This window comes from Mercenaria mercenaria, chromosome 8, assembly GCF_021730395.1.
Source record: "Mercenaria mercenaria strain notata chromosome 8, MADL_Memer_1, whole genome shotgun sequence".
In the NCBI taxonomy this organism is placed as follows: Eukaryota; Metazoa; Mollusca; class Bivalvia; order Venerida; family Veneridae; genus Mercenaria; species Mercenaria mercenaria.
This window is the reverse complement of record NC_069368.1, coordinates 58,797,774-58,822,960: the sequence shown is the minus strand read 5'-3', so window position 1 is coordinate 58,822,960 and position 25,187 is coordinate 58,797,774.

The window sequence follows — 25,187 nt, the reverse complement described above, 5'->3', positions numbered from 1 at the left end:
TTTAAATTGATACAGACGCATATTTCTGGGCAAGCTAATGGACTGTAACGATTCCCGATTGAGACACTGCCTAATTTCATATTAACATAGAGTAAATTCATCATATATACAAAAGTTCCGTTTAAATCGGTTTACAGGAGCGTGAGACACTTTCATCGAATTTACTTTTTTTGTTTTGCTTGGAGACATTCTATGTTTAAAAAAAAGGATCGCAAAACAGATTTTATTTTATATGCAGAGAAACGATATTTTTATTGAATGTAAATTTGAAGTGTTTTTTCTGCTTACTTTCAGTAACTTCATGTTAAACTAAATATTGAAAGTGGGCCCAAAAATGATAACCATATGAGCAATTACCACGTCTCGTGAGTTACATTTATGCTTTGTAAAATTCTCTTGGTCTGAATGCAACATCCTATATCAAACTACAGTTAAAATAACATTTTAATATGACGAAAACAATTACTTCAAAACTTAATACAAGGAATATTTTGCTGGGTTCTGAGTCACACTAACATAAAATTGGGTCATATGACGACTTTTCTAGCTTAAGAGGAAGGAGAAAGATCCAAGAGACACCAGGTCATTCTTTCAAGCACTGGAGCAGCTGGGTACAACCACTAATATTTCGGATGGCTCCCTCGCATAAACTGTAATTCAGCACAAAGGAGATTTCTATACCTTCAATGAAAATGGTTGATAAGTGATTCAAAGTCAGCGATCATAACTACTTAGCAATTGAACCTGGCTTATACGTAAGATAAAGATATATCAGAATAAAGGATATCCTTGTGGAATTAAACTACAGTCATACAGAATACAGCTTATTTTGGCGTTTCGATTGGTAGTACTTAAATTTTGGTCCCATGAATACAAGTTATGGCGGCTGCATTTTGTAAATATGACTTGTCTTATCGAAAATTAATCCTTGTTTTCTTTCAGTTAGTCCAAATTCAATTCAGTTTATTCAAGAAAGTCCTAATGTCATCAGCCCCTACTCCCGGGGGTCTGGGCAATCATTTATAAAGTTTTGATTCAAATTCGATTTTCTTGTTTATAGGATTCTTATCGGAAATGTATATTTACACTTCTGGTGACCTATATTCCAACCATGTAGGGGATAGGGTCCATCATTTGTACAGAATTGAATATCCACACTTAGAGAATGAGTCCACTATATTTAGTTAAATTCCATGCAGTAGGTCAAGATATAAAGATCATTAGAAGAAATCATTTTCATAAAGTGACGGATGCCACTGAACAGATAACACATAGCTCCGTTAGACTCGGGTTAGCTTTTGCACCAGATAAGCCTTAACAGACATTTCAAGGGTATATGGAGAAATTAACTGACTTCGTTTTAGAAATTAATCCATATAAAAACATACAACCTTTACTACAGATAAAACAGTTTCAGATAGCAAACCAAGTTACACGGATTTTAGATATATACAAAACAACTATCTATGTAATGCTCTGTCTCAAAAGATCAAAGTATCTCAAACACGAGACATAACATCAAAAGGCATGGAAGTACAATTTAAATACAATAATATCTTCTTACGTCTTCTCAACATAGTATCATTTAATTGAAAATTTATTAAAGCAATAGGTCTGAAAGTTTGTATGAAACTGGAAGTGTTGCCAATAGCCAAAATTTGGCGCTTTAAAAGCTATGACTTGAATAAATGATTAGAACACTATAAAAGGATTCTTTTTGTGTTAACTTAACTAATCGTCGGAGCATGAATGGTCACAATGTTGGAAAGTTCACAATAACCGAAATAAGTTAAAATTCTATGCGGAACACATTCACAATGAAGAAAACAAACAAAAATAAAACACCAAGTATTCCGAATTGGGCCTTACGTCTAACATAGTTGATTGTTTTATTTTCCTTTAATACTTTCAATGCCAATCGGACAAACGAGCCCAATACCGTGACAAGTGTAATATACTTGATACTTGTCGTAAGAATCTTTCTGGCTATATGTACCGGTATTTAAAGATAATGCGTAGGACGGTTTAAAAACGGTACGTAGGACAATTTAGAAATATTGCGTAGGACAGTTTACAAACAGTGCGTAGGACAGTTCAGAAATAGTGCGTATTTGGTAGAGAATATTGTATCAGAAGTCACGACATGATTCAATAATCGAAACGTAATTGCATCGTTTATACACGTAAAACCAGACATCAAATGAATCGCTCTCATTTCTTCCAGATTTCGTACGAATATAGAACTGACATTTAATTTAAAAGTTAAATTATTGTATTCAAATTTGGCAAATGTTTATTTTTTTTCATTACAGTTGTAATTGTATTGCATGGTATGTGAATTTAGCGTAAACCTGACGTTCTTAGATATCTATTGACTTCCCAGCAGTAGCGTTGCCAGTTTTAGTTCACTAATTTCATGGGTGCAGGTTGTATACAACGTAATGAAACTCATTTATCGTGATAAGTACTGGTTTTGAATCTAGATGTTCATAGCTTTATAGTCTCTACATTTATTTTCCTTCGTAAATGATTTTCATGAAGTACATACAAATGTACACTGCACTGGTTGTGCACGAACGCATCTAAGTCTTAAAGTCTTAAAAATATAATTAATACTACTAGAATAGTTCCTTTTTGAACATTTGTTGTTCAGAATCTGATGTTAACAGACATAGTTTTGGTTAAAAACAAGTAAATATCAAATTAGAATACGTTTAGTATGCTTGCAACACGATGTATTGAAAAAGTCATTCATTAAGTTTGCTTTTCATTCCTCAACATACCTTAGTGTGATAAAGTGTTAGGCAATAGCATTACAAGTAAGTATTAAAACAGATAACAAACTTGTGTTTCATCGTTATAATAGGTCGAGATCCAGGCATTGCAATCACAGCTTGATAAAATGTGACTACTTAAAATTTTATATAAGTTTCAAACAAATTCGCACAGTCTCTATAAAAGGTTGGGAGATACAACAATTAGATGTATATTTAGCCTTAACGACACTATATGTAAATTTTGGAATGACCTCATATTATCTGAGAGTTATAAAAAATTGACATTGGTTATATTAATGAGCTATTCATTTCACGCGTACTATTTAACTGGTAGATGAATTATTCGAAGGCAGATGCATACTACAATTGAGCCACACCATGAGAAAACCAACATAGTGCATTTGCGACCAGCATAGATCCAGACCAGCCTGCGCATCTGCGCAGTCTGGGCAAGATCCATGCTGTTCACTTTTAAAGCCTATTGCAATTAGAGAAACCGTTAGCGGATGCGCAGGCTGGTCTGGATCCATGCTGGTCGCAAATGCACTTTGTTGGTTTTCTCATGGTGCGGCTCAATTTTGCTTTATAGTAAACCTTTGATTGACATCAAATTTATGCAGCTAACATTGATTTTTTTCATGTATCAATTAACATTACAGTACTAAATCAATGAGTTAAAGACTAAACATAATACTATTTGGCAAGGACTAACGTGTGAGTTACTTGAAGATTTAACATCATTTGTTTTTTGCAAAATTACTGATGGAAAATATTTTTATCTGGCATATTAATTCTCGGCACGGTTTAGTTAAACACAAAATATTCCATCTATTTTGAAAGCTAGTATGTAACATAGTAACAACAAAGGTATTTTTGTCTAATGTACATGTAAATTGAACATGTGTTCTTTCGTAACAAATACAGAAATATATATTATATGGAAATTATAATCAAATAAGTCAAACACCCTATCTACTGTGGGTTTTGATATACGGCTGCAATGCGCCACATACCTATTGTAGTGTCAATTTTAGGCCATTGTGAAACACTGTTTCCAAAAGGCACTTTCAAGTATTTTTTAAACTAGCAAGTCTAATGGTATTTATGTAAATTTAAATTGCTACTGAATGGACAAAACAACAACAACAACACACACACACACACACACACACACACACACACGCACGCACGCGCACACACACAAACAGTTGGAGTGTCATCACTAAAAGAACTTTGACATTTTGTTTTCATCTTCACATCAGAACTCGGTCAATATTTATTCAATGGAGGATGCATGCGATTTGCAAATTGCTTTCAAGTGTTATCTCGATCTCGTCATTTGCGCGAACTTGGTCACATCATCATTCAACTGAATTATAATTATGACAATATTTTGATTTTATAATATGTTCAGCGATTTTTCATAAGTCATAATATCACAAGTAAATTGTCCTTGAAATCAAATGAAGGGAATGGATTGATTGTAACGTTTGGAAATTAAAGAAGAATGACAGAAACTGTTTGGCAAATCTGTGTATTTTAATGCACTATATCATCTATGCGGGAAAGTAATATCTTCTTATCAAACTAATTTCTTCCCGTTATAACCCAACAGATTAAAGAGCCCCCCCCCCCCCCCCCCCCCAAAAAAAAAATCCTTAAATGGTCTAGATAAAATCTGAAGAGTTAAAGAGTTTAGAAATTGAATCCGATTCCGTATACCGTAAAGACATTATACTCTCTGTGATATCAAAAGATTTGAAAAGTAAAAAATTAGAAAGTTTTGCAACATTCTATGAAACCAGCAATTGTCAGTTTCTAAAATACGCAATTAATAACATATTGCTTCCAAAAATCCTGTTCATCTATATAAAATTCCGTAGTTACGTCCGTTCTTTGAAATCCTAAATCAAATAGCAAACAGAATCTAACGTATCTAACAATATAATTTCCATTGAATATATTTCCAAATTCAATGTTTGTTTTTATTGACAATATGTCAATAAATTAAAGTAAAATGATATATTTAAATACTATAATGATTTGGTGGACCTGCACCGAAAGTTTTGCTACATTTTATTCAATATTCCCTGCTTGAGGAATCAATTCATAAAGATAAAATTCTAAAAAAATGAAAATTAAAATTAAAGTACATATATCTATTTCAATTCTAAAACAAATCGTATATTTTTAATTGACTTATGAGGAATTGTATAATGTTTCGGATAGTCACGCATAAAATATTCATAGTTACCAACGCCTAAAATAGCCATACAATATGTATCGTTGAATGAACCTTTTATTCAAATATAATAATTAAGACATTTTGTCCATGAACCATTTGTCGTAAACCATTGTAATATCAATGTTATGAAATAAATCAATGTGGCTGTGCCGCTGTCAAAAGAAATTAGATTGTTTTGATACATAGCAAAGAATTAGATTGTTTTGATACATAGCAAATAACGTGTCTATTTATTTCATCCTCTGTCTAGCTAGAATAACAAAATTATAAAGAAATGATCAAAAATAAATGAAAGTGCCAACATAAATTATCCAGTTGCAGGTTAAAAAAAGTTTTGCGAATGGCTTCTAGATTTGGAATTTGAAAGACAATGTCATTTCTTGGAATTGGTTTGATCTAGACAACCCTTATCTGGAGACAGTAACCATTTACTTAGTAAAGGATATTATAACTATTTCATACAGGCCTAAATTCGCATCATTAGTACTACAAATCGGTAATACTGACCTTTAAAGCACAAAAAAGAAAGTATTCCCATAAGTTAAATACCAGAACTGACACTGTAGTACCAGTATTATGTACTAATCAAGAAGAAACAAGAAGAAGTCTGATATTTTCAAAGTTGCTTGCTTGAAGCAGATCTGTTATCCAATCACGTCAATTCTATATAGATACATTTCTATCAAACTATTCTAAACCAAATTCAGAAATGCGCTTGTTTATGATCATAATTGACAGGATAAGCGATTCAGAGTGGTTTTCCGTTTGCTGACACTTTGGTTTTGACCCCGGAGTGTCTAGTACACTCTTTTTTCACTTATCCGCAGCTACACGCCCACTATAATATCTCTTATTTTGTTTTGTTTTGGTGGAATCCAAAACTACCTATTGAGACTATAGAATTCAACCATAAATGTTTGTGACTAACAAATACAGGAGGAAAGTTGACTTGACCCAAAATCCCAAGAAGTTTGTAAACAGCATCCCCACCAAAAGTTCAAGGTAAAGGTACATTTCTCGGAAGCACGGAGGACGGCAAACACAGCCAAATCTACACAACTTATAAATATTCCATTAATAAATATAAGTCACGTATAGAGTGACTATACCAGACACCAAACATATGATCGTTCGATTGACGGACGATCGCTCCAACCAGTGTGTCATTCAGTCCAACATGAGGGGAGAGGTTAATGTTTGACTTGATGAATTAGACAATAGACTATTCTGTAATGGTCAGTTGTAATTGAAGTAACAGTTTGAAAACTGGAATTATTTTAAAATCTGAATTGCACATGTTTGTTAACCATGGTTTAAAGTGTTTATTCAAAAAGAGGAAAGTTTACATTATGGGAATGGCTGTATATGCCAATATTGAAATAACTTGTAGCCCGACCCAAATGTTTTTTTCTGTGTTAAAAAGATATGCTTGTGTTGTTTTATATATAAATAAAGAACAATCAAATATAGTTAAAATCTTGTATAATAATAATAAAAGAAAACGATGAAGTAAGCAGTAAATTGTTAAAACGTGAAAGCTCATTGTTATCATTAGCCTCCCGGGTATTCATATTAATTTCTTTACCGTTTTTTCTTTTTTTTTCTTGACAGTACCGTTTTTAAACAGACTCCAAACGGTCATGTTTCTAGGAACTCGAGTTCTAAATTTTTGCGTAAAAGTTTGGAAACGGCGCCAATCTTTTATATTTCAGTTCATTCATATCACTCGGTATTGTGGCAAGTTTAGCTGAAAATGTCATCTATTCAGCTGCTAAATGCAGTTATTCAAATTAAAAAAAAATACATACTGATAACGATGGAAGTTTTTATCTGAGTGTTAAATATAAATACGACCAAATGCTTACACAATCTTAGCCTTTTTTTACTCTAAACATAAATAAATGTTTTTGTTTGCTTCAAAACGTTTATTCTAGATTTGATAGAAAAGAATATATCAGAAAATGTATTTTAAGTAAGCAGTAGTTATATCCACTCCTTTTATGAGCTACAAGTAGATATTCAATTGTTTATTGACGAAAAACTAAACGCAAAACGAAATCTATAGCATACAAGCTGTTTACCGTAAACGCTTAGAACGCAAAGACATGGCGTCAAAACGATCTGTTGGAGGTAGATCATCTTGTTACCAGGGTAAATTCAAATTAGTTGAACCGCAGCAATTTTTTGTATTTCGTGTTAGTTAATGTTTTGGCTGCTACAATCACAAGTTCGTTTATCTCTGTCCCTTCAAGTATCATTTTTATCCAAGTTTGAAGTACATGACCGTCCAAAGGTATTTCATATTAAAAGAAGAAAGAACATACGGATATTTAACACTTTTCAGTGTATTTTGGTTTCATTGTTATCCGTAGAAGTATGCATAATTGATAAATTTACTAGTATGCTCGTTAGCTTTCTAATATAAACTTAAAATATGTATGTCGCGGGGCTCGTGTTTCCATGGTAACGCAATTTCTCTCATTTTTAAACAACTATGTATGAAAACGGGTTTTTTTACGGCTTCAGTGCCATTCTGTTAATGACCAACAGGGAATATTTGGGTAATATTATTAGCAAAATACCAAGCACTTTACATGGCATAGATGATTAAAATAGCTTATGTCTTGCTTTTTATCGTAATTTCTTATAAGAAAAAATTAAATAGAATTATCTTTCTTGTTAATGTAGCTTTAAAACATCTTATTTCTAACGTAGGTAATATTTCCGTTTATCTGCATTAATTTTATTTAAACAAATTTTACAGCTTAAAATACTTATAGCAGTACCCCTCGTCTGAAATATTTTATGGAAAAAATCATTCTGCATGCTGCTATGATTCTCATGGATGTTGTTGACATGCAAATTAAAAGCCAAAGCTGTGTTCCTTAAATAAACCAGTGTCAACGCTTTTGAATTTTACATTTAGATGTATAGGTTACGGGATTCGTTTCCATGGTAACATCTATTTAATTTAAGAGACCACAATTTTCTACTGAAACTTGAACAATTTTAGAGCTTAGTTTTAGTATATAAGTAACAAATTATCAACGGAAACTGAAAAATAGGTATTACAAATCAAACTGCCCAGTTTTTATTTTAAAATGGCCGTTATAGGTAACCTTTCACCCAACTTTATTGCCAATAACATCAGTTACCATCATCCATTTTCTTACATTCCGCATTACATTTCAATATAACTACATAAAAGAAGCAAAATATTTACCGTTATTTAGAGCGAAAAACTCATAAAAAGCAAATAATGGCTATTTAAAAATAGTTCAAATAAAGAAAATGCATAGAATTACGTTCTTTCAAAATAAAAGCTATCATTTTTGCGCGGTAACTGACAATGTTTTGAAGCGTTTCTGCGGCAATTTATTCATTATTTCTGCATTATTAAACCATAAAGCATCAGATCGGAGACAGTTTCATGATTTAATTTCAGAAGAATTTATATACAAACACATTTAGTTTGTCGTAAACGTCGTCGTAAATCGTCACGTTAGCTTTCGGTTGGGCATGCGCACATAATATTAGGATAACCTACCCCCTTAAGTTAACATATTAAATAAGATGTAGGCGCTAATGTTTTGAATAAATCCTTCCTTGACTAAAGTCTGATTAATCATATCTAAAAAGCCACCTAGCTTACGGAAGTGGGTGTATCTACCCTGGTGCATGCGGGTTACTGAAATAATGCCCAGAGGACCTGTGGGCTCTTTTTTTCGCAATAAACTTATAAAAAGGAAACAGTATTCTGTATATAAGAAAAAAATCAAACTCTAGAAATTGCCAGACACCTAAACTTATTTATTCCGCTTTTAAGTATGTATTTTTCCTTCCTTGTTTTTTAAATAACCTATTGACGTCAAACACTCCAAAAACGTTTAATATTTTCTTATGCTAAATTAAAGCTTTTATATGTTTTATTGGTCTATGAAGGCGAAGACAATATGTGAAATTCGAAAAATTATACGTTCGAGTTCACACCAGACTTATGTACCAGATGATCCAGATTAATTTTCGAGTCATTAATCACGAAAGAGGTATACATGTTTCTGAGACGGGTAAATTGTCTGTTAAAAAATAATAAACCAGACAAAAAACTGAAATATATAATAGAAAACAGATGATTATAGTGAAGTATCAAATGTTTTCCACAGCGACCAATACACGGACAGGAGAGTATATGAGCCGCGCCATGAGAAAACCAACATAGTGCGCTTGCGACCAGCATGGAATCCAGACCAGCCTGCGCATCCGCGCAGTCTGGTCAGGATCCATGCTGTTCGCTGTCAAAGCCTATTGGAATGAGAGAAACCATTAGCAAATAGCATGGATCCTGACCAGACTGCGCGGATGCGCAGGCTGGTCTGGATCCACGCTGGACGCAAACCCACTATGTTGGTTTTCACATGGCACGGCCCATATATTATATAAAATGTTCTCTTGACATTTACATTTTATAAAAAAAACAAAGCTGCTTATAGTAAATTCCGGGCCTTATAAATACCAACGCGGACGTACGACTTTGTATCATTTTTTTTGTTTTCTAAAGACTGCGTTTTACGTTTTAGACGAACGCTGTTGTCAAAAAGATGCATTGTTTCATAATGCTTATATTTCTGTGGTTTTTGCATTGGTCAAATTTGAACGGTAAAGATATTGCCTTTCCAGAAATTACAGATATTATATCAAATGCTCAATATCTTTGCCCTCGTACAAGTTTTTGTGATGAACCACCGCTTTCACAGACGCCTCTTCCTAAAGGAAAGATTTCTTGCTGCAGAGGTAAGTTGATCTTATGTACATACTATCTATTTTAGAATTAGCACAAAATCTGTCTACTATGGAAGTAAAGTTTACTTGTGATCATAGCTTTACAAGATATTGAAATTGAATGCTTAACAGAATGTACGATTTGTGCCTTCAAAAGTCAGAGGCATTACAGCAGCATAAACTACATAGGTAATGTTGATTGTGAATCAGATAAGTAAATCAACGAAAACATGCATATTAATATCAGAGAAAAATTTTCCGAAAATCAACATTTACCGAGTTAAGACATTTAGAAAGCGCTGAAGAACAACGTTGTCAGTTTGACCCACACACATTAGGATTAATATTTCCGAGTAACAGAACGTTCATGTACAAATATATTGTTATTGAGATTTTGATATAGATATTAATATAGCGCTTAGGAAAGAAAACGACGATGCCCGAATTAGAATATTTGAGCGTGACCCTTTTTCATACGTTTCAGCAATTTATAAATTAGTGCTTTGATGAAGACTTTCCCAAGTTCTTTGTTCTAAGGCGATGACTGTGACTTGGCTGCTTTCCATTTGGTGTTCGGAACAGAAATCCGGAATAACGTTCTATTTTCGCAAATCAAGTGGATTTAGAACAATTTTCTGAACCAAGTGTAGCAAGAAGTGTAATGACTAAAAACATCTCAACGCGTTAATAACAATGTAATCATTTTTGAATAGTTTTAATGTAGTGATATAAAATTAACAAAGTGAATATTGTTGTATATGTTCCAATAACAAGTTTCCGTTTTCTCGTGTTTATCATTGTCGCCCATCTTTGGGTCATCATGCACCACCTAGGAAAGTTTGTTTGTTTTTGGTGTGTGTGAGCGGGCGGGCTCACCTAGGAAAGGCATACAAGGAAAGAATGTCCGGAATGCTGCCGTACCGAATTCTGTCGAACTTAGTGTTCTCTATTCCTGGTGTACACTGAATATGCACCGGACAAGAAATCAAGCGCGCCCATTGTGAGTAAGGCTCGTTGATTTAAAGGTTGCAGCGAGGAGGTTTCTTCACTGCCTCATGGGTATCTTTATTTTGTAAATGAATGTTTACTCTACAACGAAATAGTCAGAAAGAAAGGAAATATAAAATACTCTATAATGCCGGACATTGGGAAATGAAAATTATCAACTTCAAAATCACTTAAAAAACTTAATGCTCATTTAAATGCCACTGACTCTTTCGAAATTATTAAAAGTCGTCTAGTTAAGCCTTAACAGCTTTCTTGAACTTCATTAGACCAGTACTTTCACGATCTCTGAAAGTCAGCGAGACATTCCCCGTTTGGAACACTTTACTTTCGTTATGTATGGTGGACGATCTGTGCTATTTCGTCTTTTCAACCCACGATCCTGACAAGCGAAAGCACGAGATTTGAGAAGCTTAAATGGCCTAGGTGCGGAGCGAAAACTCCCAAAACTTTGGGGGCGTTGGACAAAAATCAACTGATCAGTGGGGACGCGAGCAAAAATGTCGAGGTTGTACGACTCAAACGTTGGTATCAAGCGACGAGAAGTGAACGTTAACAGAAACGCTAATTAGAGTCTTTTTGCACCGTGACTCCGTTATTATGTCTCTTTAAATTTTGTTACTTCGCCAAGTGCGGCCTGTTAATTAGTGTATTTTTGCCACGCGTCCCCCCAATTTAGCGGTATTCGCCCCGCGCCCCCGCCGTTTTATTTCATCAATCTCGACTTTCGCCATGCGTTTCTGCGATTCATATATCCACGCCTGGTAAACTACAGAGCTACTTTTTTAAGAGGTATACGGTAAACTGCCCTGTCGCAACTTCCAAGGTAGTGCACGTCGCGATAAAAGAACATCAACAAAGGTGAGTGTCATCATATTGTTTTTGCATTTTTACAAGCAGTGTATCGTATATAAAAAATCGGGGAATAGTAAGCGATGTAGATATGGTTTAACTTTACAGAGATCTTTAAATTTGCTAATTCATTCTTAATTTGTGGTCGTGGTGATGTTTACCAACAAGCTGATTTAGCAGTAAATTTGGCCATTTCGTCATGAAAGCACTTTCATTGTCAAATATTTACATTTTAACTAATATTAAGAAGCAAACCGAGTAGGCGTGAGATAGCTGTAAAATATACAATGCATTTGGAAATAAAATATGTACCAAAAATGGTTGGGGAGTAAAATTATTCACTTTTTATTGTGAGAGATAGCTCTGTCATGAAGGAGATAGTCATGTCGCTAAGGAGATTGCTCTGTGTTGCAGTAACAGTTTTGAGCAGTGTTGAATGTATCCGGATAGTAGTTATGTCCACTTGCGAGATACAATTCAATAATCTCATTTTTATGTTTATACATCATTTGTATAATACATATTGAATATTTTCATATATTTATTTTGCTTGTTTGTATGTAGTGCTATGTTAACAAGTACTTCTGGATTCAAAACCAGTACTAACTTGTTCTCAGCAACTAACTATCAAGGCCTCCTACAAACACATTGTAAAATAGTCAGGGGGTTCAAACTCAAAGCCCATGATCTATAGATCTGCATTTTCAATATTGATCTAAGCGAGTGGGCTATATTTTCTTACAATCGGCATGCGCTACTTTTTCTATAAAAAAGATAAATTCAGTTAGAGAAAAGATAATACGTGAAATTATCTTGTGAAAAGCAAGGGTTGCCTGTAACTTTAGTGTAGGTGGCTCTGATACTTGTTTACACTACCTATTACACTATATTATATTCAGATATGATTTTACAAGACTTGTAAAATCCTATCTGAATATAATGATACCTTAATTATTTTTTGTTGAGGACACGGCCAGTTTGTTTGTACCTACTGGTAAATAAAATATACTTTGTTGCTGTGACAAAATTACAAATATTATGACGTAAGAGCATTAGCATCTTTAAATTGCGAAATTATGAGTAAAAAAACATGTACTGTGAAATCATTTAAATTCCCTAGCATGAAGTATGAAATAGTTTAAAGTCGCTTTTCCAACCACTGTTACGCAAACAGTGGCAGGTGCAAATAATTATGAATGGACAGATCCAAAACTGTCAATCATTAATGTTTACATAAAACAGACTGTCAAATCAGGACTGCCAAATGCGATTGACCTAGTTTACACAATAGACAGGTGCGTTTTGTTTGTGATACCGCTTGTGAGCGCTTTACCTTGGTATGAATAGAATAGCAATAGAGGGAGGAGTTATGTGTAGGTTACTAACCGAGTAGAAGGTGTTCACGAATTGAAAATACCCGCGCTCGTGCGAATCGTGTTTCCGCACGACCGCGAGTATTTTTAATTTATGAATACCGATTTAGGAGGTAAGTAACTGACTTACAAAATGTCATATTGATTTGTTACTTTTTATTAGCTCACCAGAGCACAAAGTGTTCATGGTGAGCTATTGTGACCGGTCGTTGTCCTGCGTCCGTCGGCGTACGTCGTGCGTCGTCCGTCAACATTTGCCTTGTGAACACTCTAGAGGCCACATTTGTGACCCAATCTTTACGAAACTTGGTCAGAATTTTAGTCTTGATGATCTCTAGGATAATTTTGAAACTGAATCAAGTCGGGTCAAAAATTGGTCTGTATGCCAGATCAAAGGATAAGCTTGTTAACAGTCTAGAGGCCATCCATCTAAATTTTATGAATATCCAGTGTAACATTCAGCCCCTACTGCGTACACAAGGTTTTTCTTTTCAAATGACCAGGTGACCTATCCAAGATAACCATATTAAAAGTTGACCTAGATTTCATCAAGGCAATCATTCTGACCAAATTTCATGGAAATCAATTGAAAAACTGCAGCCTCTATCACATATTCAAAGCTTTCCTTTGATTTAACCAGGTGACCTAGTTTTTTTATTCCAGTTAACCTATGTTCAAATTTATCCTAGATTTTATCCAGACAACATTCTCATTAAATTTCATAGAGTGTAAAATGCAGTTCATATTGCATAGATAAGGTATTTCTTTAATTTGACCTAGTGACCTAGTTTTTGACCCCAGATAATACATTTTCTTACTTGACCTAGATTTAAACAAGACAATTATTTTGACTAAATTTCATGATCAATTGAAAAATACAGCCTCTATTGCATACACAAGCTAAATGTTGACGGAGAGATAGACAGACGACTGACATCAAGCGATCACAATAACTCACCCGAGTAAAAAGGTTAAAAGAATGTACAACTATTCAAAATTTACAACTGTAACCTCATGAAAAACATTTATCAAAACAATACTTAGAAATTCATACATGAGTATATCAAATGGAACAATAACTTTATATTATTTCAAATGAGGACAACCCAAAGTAAATATTAAAACGTTTAAACTATGAACACAGAGCTCTGTTCATGCAACACAGAGCTATCTCCTTAGCGACATGACTATCTCCTTTACGACAGAGCTATCTCTTACAGTAAAAAGTGAATAATTTTACTCCCCAACCATTTTCAGTACATATGTTATTTCCATATGCATTGTATATTTTACAGCTATCCCACGCCTACTCGGTTTGCTTCTTAATATTAGTTAAAATGTAAATATTTGACAATGAAAGTGCTTTCATGACGAAATGGCCAAATTTACTGCTAAATCAGCTTGTTGGTAATCATTACCACGACCACAAATTAATAATGAATTAGCAAACTTAAAGTTCTCTGTAAAGTTAAATCATATCTACATCGCCTACCATTCCCCGATTTTTGTTATTCGACACACTGCTTGTAAAAATGCCAAAAAAATGATGACACTCACCTTTGTTGATGTTATTTTATCGCGACGTGCACTACCTCGGAAGTTGCGACAGAGCAGTTTACCGTATACCTCTTAAAGTGGTAGCTCTGTAGTTTACCAGTCGTGATAACGTGTCTCGTGTTTTCGCCCCGTGAACCGAAGAAAACAAGATAGTCTAAAAGATACATCGTCATGTACTTTGTGCATATCATGTTTTTCCTTAAACATTTTTCATCGAAATATAAACAGATAAATATCGAGTCAATATTTTTAATGTAACATGTTTAATAATTAAAGGCGCTCGCTACAGTTTTTCCGGACGGGTCGATATTTACCCCAACACCGTGCCAATTTGGTTGTGTTTCTAATCGATATAGCTGGTTGCAGAGTTGGAGCGGTCTTCTGCGCATGGCCGGAAGTGATTATCTAATGTCGCGTACGGCAAAAATTCGCAAATTATTGTATGTTCGCATGCATTTAATGTATAATATGTATAATATACTGACTAGAGGTTAGGATAAGTATCACCATGGTTACAAAATATATACATTTAACGTACTTTTATTTCAAATTGCTTCAATCCGACATATACTGGAGTCTGTAATTTATACCGGCGCTCCAACTCTGCATTGAGTCACAGCTGTTTCTAATCCCGTAAAATACCCATACCGTACATCCGTATTCGTAAACTATAGGTTTTGTTTGGAGAAAGGCGGACACTTTCATCGTTCGGTGACATCAAAATGCTTTAGAAATAACTTAAAATCCGCTTATTAAGAAATGTGCCGTTTGATAATTTGATATATCTCTAAGTCATTTGCTCAAACACTGAAAGAGTATTTCGTACCAACCTGCGTTCTATAAATGCCCGCCGGTTTATGGTGCACCTAACCTCACTCTTACCCCTACCATGTTCCAAGGTCACAGGACAATGTAAATAAAAGTTATCCCCGCCAGGTGAAACCCTAACATACGCAAAGGCAACAGAATGCATGTAATGTAAAACACAAAAATGATCCTGTATATATAAATGCAATCCTTAAGAACCTAAAACGCATGTACTCAATGCCTTTGCAGAAGACAGAGCAACAAGGGAAACGCCCTTAAGGGCCCGACGAAACAGGTCAGAAGACGGACAATAAAATAGCTCAGTCCTGGTGGGATTTAAGAACTACTTATCATAGAGTCCTCCACCTGTTCCGTCAGACATAATCAAAGAGGAAAACGTAGCGTCCAACTGTAAAAGGGCTGAACACCAAACATGCGGTGTCTCAACACAATATGAAATCTCAATCAATTATTCAATGAATTGTCATTATTATTAGAAACTGATGATTGATTTAAGATGTAATAAAAGCAGATTAATAGGTCTAGTCTTAACGTATTTATAACAACAGTGAATAGTCGTCGATCTCCGTTTAATATGCCATATAGGAAGTGGTTATTGTATGGCATATAAAGTAATAAACTACATATATAAATATATAGGAAGTGGTTATTGTATGGCATATAAAGTAATAAACTACATATATAAATATAGAGGAAGTGGTTATTGTATGGCATATGAAGTAATAAACTACATATATAAATATATTAAAGCTAATTGCCTGATAATTATGCTGGTGTATGAATTATTATCTAAGACAAAAAGCGAATAAGTTAAATATTTTTCTGTCACAGCATTAATTTATCAAATAGAATAACGTTCAAATGACGTCAATATTTACAATATACAATATGTAGTAAGATAATATCACAGCTTAAAGATGAGACTCACTTCTCTAGGAGCAGCCGTATGAAGCTCATTTTCCACGGAAGTCGACCAGCTCCCGACAGCAAATAAAAAGTTGTTTCATCGACAAGTTATTTTATAGACTGAAAATCTAACTTTGTAAGACATCTTTAAATTGGATGATATCGCATATTAAATGTTTTAGACATGTTGTTGTTTTTAAGGCTTTATTGAAAAGTTTATATATTACGTAAACAGTCGATCAACACCTCATTGTATATTACCCGATAGTGTCGAATATGCAGATCAAATTTTTTCGACTTAAAGGACTTCATCACAATATTTTGTGCGCAGCTCAATCGCGCAGCTAGCGATATCCACTGTAAAGTTCAGAATTCGCCGCCAAAAGTGCATAATTGTCGGATATGCAGCGCACTCGCGCAAAATATATCGTATGTATTGACAATGTAGGTTACAAAATATTCTGTCCGCTAGAAATAATTGTGAAAAACATCTTTAACAATGTAGAACTGAGCAGCAATAAAAATGTCTACGTTGGTTTCATTTGATAGGGTAGGATAACCTTATAAAACAAGAGCCATGTTAGACATGGCTAATCCACCCGCCGGGCATATTATAATTGAAGGCTAAAGTTCCTGGCAAGTTAGTGTCTGAAAGTATTAATGTTATTTATAGTAACAACTAAAGGAAGTTAATCTTTAAGAAAAAAAAATTGCAAGTCCACACAAAAATCTTTATCAGGTAGAGACTGGTCAAAATACACCTATAAATTGGATTTAGCATGCTTGTTGTACTACAGAAAAGTGGTCTCGATTTTTCCCTACGACTAGTAATGAAAAAGTTACAATAAAAGCTATTTAAAGTAACAACAAAGGGAAGTAATTCTAAAGAAGGGAACTGCGCATGGCACTTCGTCTCATGATGGTGTATAATTGTGCCAAGTTACATCAAAATCCCTCCATGCGTGAAGAAGAAATGCTTCGGACAAAGTCATTCTTGTATCTGACCTTTGGCCTCTTAAGTGTGACCTTGACCTTAGGCCTAGTGACCTGGATCTTGTGCATGACACTCCGTCTCGTGGTGGTGAACATTTGTGCCAAGTTATATCAAAATCCCTCTATGCATGAAGAAGAAATGCTCCGGACAAGGTTTTTATTTTTGTATCCTTTGACCTCTAAGTGTGACCTTGACCTTAGACCTAGGGACCTGGTTCTTGCGCACACACTCCGCCTCATGGTGGTAAATATTTGTGCCAAGATATATCAAAATCCCTCCATGCATGAAGAAGATATGCTCCGGACAAGTTTTTTTAAGAAAATATGATAAAGGAGAATAACTAAAAAAATAGGCAAGGTAGAGTTATTGTTCTTGCACACTGCACTTCCTCCCAATGTGTTCTATCAGTGTATGAAGTTTGAAGAAAATCCCTCAATACATTGGAGTTATGCTCGGACAAATTTTTTAAGAAAATATGATAAAGGAGAATAACTAAAAAAATAGGCAAGGTAGAGTTATTGTTCTTGCACACTGCACTTCCTCCCAATGTGTTCTATCAGTGTATGAAGTTTGAAGTAAATCCCTCCAATACTTTTGGGGTTATGCTCCGGACAAAATGTTTTAAGAAAATATGATAAAGGGGAATAACTCAAAAATAGGCAAGGTAGAGTTATTGTTCTTGCATTCTGCACTTCCTCCCAATGTGTTCTATCAGTGTATGAAGTTTGAAGAAAATCCCTCAAGTACTTTTGGAGTTATGCTCCGGACAAATTTTTTTATGAAAATATGATAAAGGGGAATAACTCAAAAAATAGGCAAGGTAGAGTTATTGTTCTTGCACACTGTACTTCCTCCCAATGTGTTCTATCAGTGTATGAAGTTTGAAGTAAATCCCTCCAGTACTTTTGGAGTTATGCTCCGGACAAAATTTTTTATGAAAATATGATAAAGGGGAATAACTCAAAAATAGGCAAGGTAGAGTTATTGTTCTTGCACACTGCACTTCCTCCCAATGTGTTCTATCAGTGTATGAAGTTCGAAGTAAATCCCTCCAGTACTTTTGGAGTTATGCTCCGGACAAAGATCGTTGCGGACGGACGCACGCACGCACGCACGGACGGAGAGCATTTCTAATATCCCCTTCGCCTTTGGCATTACATTACATTAAACAAAAAAATATTGTAATCTTAAATAAGATATCCGTCTGGCGTACAAAAAATAGGAATAAGGAGTTTCTACATCCCCACAGTCACAATTTGGAGACTTAGTGATATTTTTGTCATAATGTCCAGAAGATAGAGAGCTGCATTGCACACGTAGCCTCGTATGAAGCACTTGCACTTTTCTTATTCCTGTCAGGAAATACTTCGGAACAGTAGGAATATCATTATTTAACATACGCTTAGAGGACGTTAGAGAACGAGCATTTAATTTAATAGGTCTAGAATTTACGGTGTTTGAGTATTAATTGTGAAGTAAAAGTATCGGATAGAAAGTATTGCTCCTGAGATGATAATGTTAGATCATACAGTTAACATCTGACAGCATGAAACTGAATAAATCGCAAGAAAAACATACAATACATGACCTCATAATATATGCTGTGATACATAGTGTTTTGAGTTTTAAAGCATATGACTTTTTGCAATCTAGTAATTATTGAATCCGTGATATCGTAATGGTATATAACATTTGCGAACAAAAGTGAAATATATATTGGCATTTTTAGTACTGCTTCTATAATGTTGTATGATACGATTAACGTTTGATGATAAACAGAAATAGCTTGAAACAGACTGTGCCACAATACAAACATACACTAAACATGGCCTCGCCGATTATTAGGTTCACGTAGTTATTTCGAGTTACAAAGAATGTTGCTTTTTGTAATTTTTGCAACCGTAATTTTGATATGAAATATAACTTTTGCGAATAAAAATTCTTTGACAAAAGTAAAGAACTTAATACCAAGTACTACTTCTATAATGTTGGATCATACGATTAACATTTGATAATAAAAAGAAATGAGAACTGAGCTTCAAGAAAAAAAGCTTCGTGGGCTATGCTGTAAGAGAACAATTTAAAGGTACAAATAATTTTTCAAGTTACAGAGAATGTTACTTTTTGTAGTCTGGTAAATATTGGAACCGTGATTTTGTATTGAAGTATAACTTTTGCGAACAAAAAAAAAATTTAAAAAAGTCAAGTACTAAATAAAAAGTACTACTTCTATAATGTAGGATCATACGATTAACAATTGATAATAATAAGAAAAGAGCTGGAAACAGACGAGCAGCAAGAGAAACACAATATACATGGCTTCGTAGGGTGTGCTGTAAGACATCTATTTAAAGGTTTAAGTAGATTTTCAAGTTACAGGGATTTTAACATTTTCTAATCTATTAATAACTGAAACCGCAATTTTGTAAAGTATATTTTTTTTTGTAAACAAAAAGGAATGTTTGACAAAAGTGAAGAAAAAAAAAAAAGAAAGTACCGGTTCTGTAAGGTTGTATCTTACGATTAACATTTGACGATAAATAGGAAAGTGCTAGAAACTGAGCCACAAGAGAAACACAATATACCGGGATATGCCGTAAGGCAGAGTTTTACACTATCTGATGGTTGCGTTATCGTTCGACAAGTCACGCGGCGAAAACATGAGATTTGATATGTTTGAATGGCGGAAAAAAGTCGAGATTTATGAAATACAACTGCTGGTGCGGGGCGAAAACTCGCTAAACAACGGGGACGCTAGACGACAAGAGCTAGTAAGCGAGGACACGGGGCGAAAAGATAATATTTGAGACATAACTGAGATTAAAGATACATAATATCGTTCACGACACGTCGACTGTTGGTCCCAAGAAACCTCCGTTTTAGTTCTAAACTCTCGACTCTTGCCCTGTGCGATTTGCTGATCAGCAGGTTTTCGGCCAGCGTCCCTGCTGTTTAACGAGATTTTGCTCCGCACAACTGCCATTTGAACTTCTTAAATCTCCTGTTTTCGCCTGACGGGATCGCGAAGCGAATAGACGAAATTGCACAAATCAACCACCATAATTTGATTAAAAAGTGTTTGGCTGAATTCTTTGTGAAACTCTTGAAGAAGAAAAATCAATAATATGTAACTTTTTCGCAGAACAATCTAATTTTATATGCCTGTTTTTTTTATCACAACATTATAAATGTATTCTCAACAAACTTGAAAAAAAAACATCCAGCTTATTATAAGCACTTCAGCATCAGCCACAGCTGCAACAGTAGAAGTAGTTATAGTATCGCTACTGTATTTTTAGTATCTGCTTAATTTGATTATATTGTATGCAAGTATAAGACTACATAGATAAATATTAATTTCAGGCTGTTCTTGCAAGCAGGGGTGTGTAAAAAAGAATGATTGTTGTTTTCCACCTAAAAGTAGTGAAAGTAAAGCTAACGCATCAATAAGCGAATGCTTGTATCCAGCAGTCAGCCAGAGGTCAGTACGATTGCTCAGAGGAACTCAATTCAAAATGGTTGTCGATGTAACAAATTGTACACCTGGTACGGCAACAGTTGAAACACTCAGTAAAAATAACAAATTCTTGTTAAATAATGACAGCACTTGCAAACAAAAGGTAAGAGTAGGTAATTGTTTATGTGATAAAGAAGATGGATGCAGTTGTGGAGACGCTAAAGTTGCTCCTTGGGGATCTATGTTACCAGTGTACTCAAAAAGGACAGGACTGATTTATAAGAACAGTGTCTGTGCAGCTTGCCATGGCGTAAATGACGGACTGATCTGGACTCCGGTAATTATGTGCTTAGGAATCGACTTTAAATATATTGAAAATGTGATAGACGAGTCATCCGCGGCAGATAATGACTGTATTATCTATTTTAAAGAGCCAGAAAACAGTGAAATGTTTTCACTTCCAAGATGTCTTGAAATGAAACGTTGTAAGAATTCAAACTTTCCGATTCCATACGGTCTAAACATGAGTGCACAGCAGGTCATAAACATGTGTGAATCGAACTTTAATTCCCCATACAATGGAAAAGAAAAAAATGTATTTTGTGCAATATGTTCAGATTCTTACATCGAAACAAAAAGTATTTGCCAATCCGATGACGATCATGGTGTTAAAGTGAGTGGTGGCGGAATATCTTTTCTGTTGACATTAGACTTTATGAAAGAGATATCAGCAAATTCAGAAACAAAAAATCACCCTACTGCGTGCACATCTATGGTAGGTACAAATATTTATATTTACAGTCCAAAAGCGCTTCATTAGATAAAGCTTACCTTGTTACCCAAGGCGGAACATTCCAAGCAGTTTGAAAGAAAGAGAAAACAAGATATAAAATTTAGATGAGTAATCTGAATTAGAACCTCCAAACATTCTTATAACACGCCCATATATTTTATACCCAAATTTAAACGACAAACCTTTGTTATTTCAACTAAATCTGAAGCAACCTTGGTATGAACCATTATTGTTTTTCTTTATTAAGATAGCGTTTAAATACATGTGTATCGTAAAACATATAGAAACAATGACCCATATTCATCAATATTTTATATAAATATATGCATTTTATCAGAATGCTGGTCCCTTCTATATTGAAAATTTTATTTTCTTGGTTAATTTTTGTTGTTAAGGTACACTTTTTCCCCAAAAACTATAAAAACTACAGCACACTTCATTACTTGTTTGTCATCATCAGATAAAGTAAAAGGAGACCAATAAAAATAACTATAACCTGCATTTTGTTAGAATTATGGCTCTTTTGTGCGTAGAAAATTTGAATTTCTTTCTTAAAACTTTAGTATAGAAACACTAGCTTCGAAACTTTGCAGACTTGTTTATCATCATAAGGTAAGTATGTAGGCCAAGAGCCATAAGTCTGGTTTGCATTTTGTCTTATTTATGGCTCTTAATTGTACTTAGAAAATGTGAATTTCTTTTTAGTAAGGTCCATTTTTCTTGAATTCTACATTAAATTTATCGCTTTAAAACCTTGTACACTTGTTTATTATCCCCCGACGAAGGTCGGAGGGATATAGTTTTTGCGTTGTCCGTCCGTCCGACCGTGCGTCTTTTCGTCCGTCCGTCCGTCCGTCCGGAGCCATATCTAGAAAATGGTTGGGAATATTTATTTAAAACTTCATATACATGTTCAACACTATGAGTTCTTGCGGCCCGTCAAGTTTCAGTCAGATTGCCCAAGTAACACCAGAGTTATGGCCCTTAGAAGTTTCTTGTGTTAACTATATAGGGAACCATAAATATGGCAATTTCTGCATCATAACTTTTGATATATTTGACCTAGAACTATGAAACTTTAACAGAATTTAGATCACCATAATGTGGTTGTGTACACACAATTTCATTCGGATTTATATGTAAATTAAGAGTTATTGCCCTTTAATTGTATAAAAATCCACATATTTGTACATAACAAACTTACCATTTGGTAGAATTTCATTAAATTTCTTTTATTCTTTTCCATGAACATTTATTGGAAACATGTGAAGTTGTGTACCCACACCTGGTCACCCCCTTACCTTGATCACATCCCTCCCCCTCCCGATCCCCCTCCCCCCTCCCCCCTTAAAAAACATATAAAAAAAATTATTCCTTATTTTAGATTTTTTTTCAAACAAACTTCATATACATGTTCACCACTATGAGGTTATGGGGCCCATCAAGTTTCAGACAGATTGCCCAAGTAACACCAGAGTTATGGCCCTTAGAAGTTTCTAGTGTTAACTATATAGGGTACTATCGATCTATAGATATGGCAATTTCTGCATCATAACTTTTTATATATTTGACCTTGAACTATGAAACTTTAACAGAATTTAGAGTACTATAATGTGGTTGTGCACAGACAATTTTGTACGGATTTCTTTTGTAACTTTAGAGTTATTGCCCTTTAATTGTCTAAAAATCCACATATTTGTACATAACAAACTTACCATTTGGCAGAATTTCATTAAATTTCTTTCATTCTTTTCTGTGAACATTTATTATAAACATGTGAAGTTGCGCACCCACACCTGGTCACCCACTTGCCTTGGTCATACCCCCTCCCCCCCCAACCCCCCCTCCCCCCCCCGCCCCCCCCCCCATTTCATTTCTTATTTTAGATTTTTTTCAAACCTTCCAAGTTGTACCATTCCCCCACCTCACTTCTCCACCCAGTCATGCCCACCACTGATCATGCATCCTCAGCCCCCAATTCCCAACTTCACCCTTTTACCTTTTTTTTTCATTTTTAATTTTCAATCAATATTTATAATCAGCATGTGAAATTTTGTTTCCTCTCCCGTTCCCCTGCACCCGCACCCCCTACAAAAATAAATATATACATATATGTATATGTATATATTTCCATTCCTTTTTTTTTTAAATGTTCAAACCTTCAACATGTTAAGTTGTGACTGCACAAACCTTGCCCTCAGACATGTTCAAGATATCTTACCTGTGTTCTCTTAAGGACATCTGTTCTTTTAAGTTCAAATGTACATGTTAAACAGCAACACCTGGTGCCAAACAACTCAAAGACAATATTTCGTTCCAGTTAAACTTCAAGCTCACATTTCAATTAACTGCATTTAATTTTAAAAGCTAAGCTTAGTACAGTAAGCATATCCCATTCAAAATAAATTTTTTAGTGAGGATCAAAGTATCATACATTTATTATGTACTCTTTAATTAAACATTTGTTTTCTGTTAAATTGATTTTGACTAATGAAATTATTTGCTTCTTATAAACATCCTTAACTTTTTTCCGGATATATTGTTTTGCCATTCCTCACCACAAACCCTTTCGGCGGGGGATACCAATTCATCGAATTTGCTTGTTATCATAACGATTGTCATAAGATTAGTCAGTAGGCAAAGAAAAAATCTCTTGCATTTAGTCAGAATTGCGGGGCATTTTAACAAAGACAATATTTTTTTCTTGTTTTTCTGTTTAACTTCACCTTTCGTGAAAACTTACTATAGCTTTGAAACCTCATGCAGTTTTTGTCATCAGTTAAGATGAGTTAGAAAACCAAGTACCATAATCATTTTTTTTTTTGCATACTCATGGACTAGCACTAAAAGACGAGCGATGACACCCACAGGCGGCGCTCTTCATAACTTACCTGATCATAAAGTGACCGGGGTGATCTATAGTGATAGGTCATACCCCGTCTCCGATCAGACAGTTCGCCATCTATCTTTCGTCCACACTTTTCTTCAAACTCCTCTAAAATCGTTATGAAGAAGTTAGTGAAACGTAGCCTTGATTTTTGTTGGATGAACTTCTTTTAAAATATTTCAAACACTTCTGCTTGATTGCTGTTAGGGGTCCGCGAGAAGAGAGCTAAAATTAAATACGTTTCCAAACAACTTCTATTTAACTGCTGATCCAACTTTGAAATATTCTCGAAACTATTTCTTGTGTGACCCTTTATCAGGATCATTCAAAATGGTTATTGCTGCAATAAACACAGCCGCCTAGTGGATACATTTTTCAATACGCATATAATGGAAACATTAAACATCTTCTTTCAAAATGTAAGGTAAATTTAAAACGGTTCTCTACTAAGTATGCTACTTATTCGTAAGAACACATGACTGACAGGGGACGTGTCACTTTATTTGTATAGTAAAACCTTTCAAAATTTTCTCTCCCTATTTTAAATCACCTTGTTTATCATAAAAGTTACCAAGGGACACTTGTATAATATAATCTTCAATACGATGACTATGACTTAGATGCAATAACTAAAGTAGTTGTTATAAGTTGACCAAAAAACATCATAGATGTAACTGAACAACTGGCTATATACTACTGCTTATACCCCGTAAAGCGTTAATACTCGAACAAAC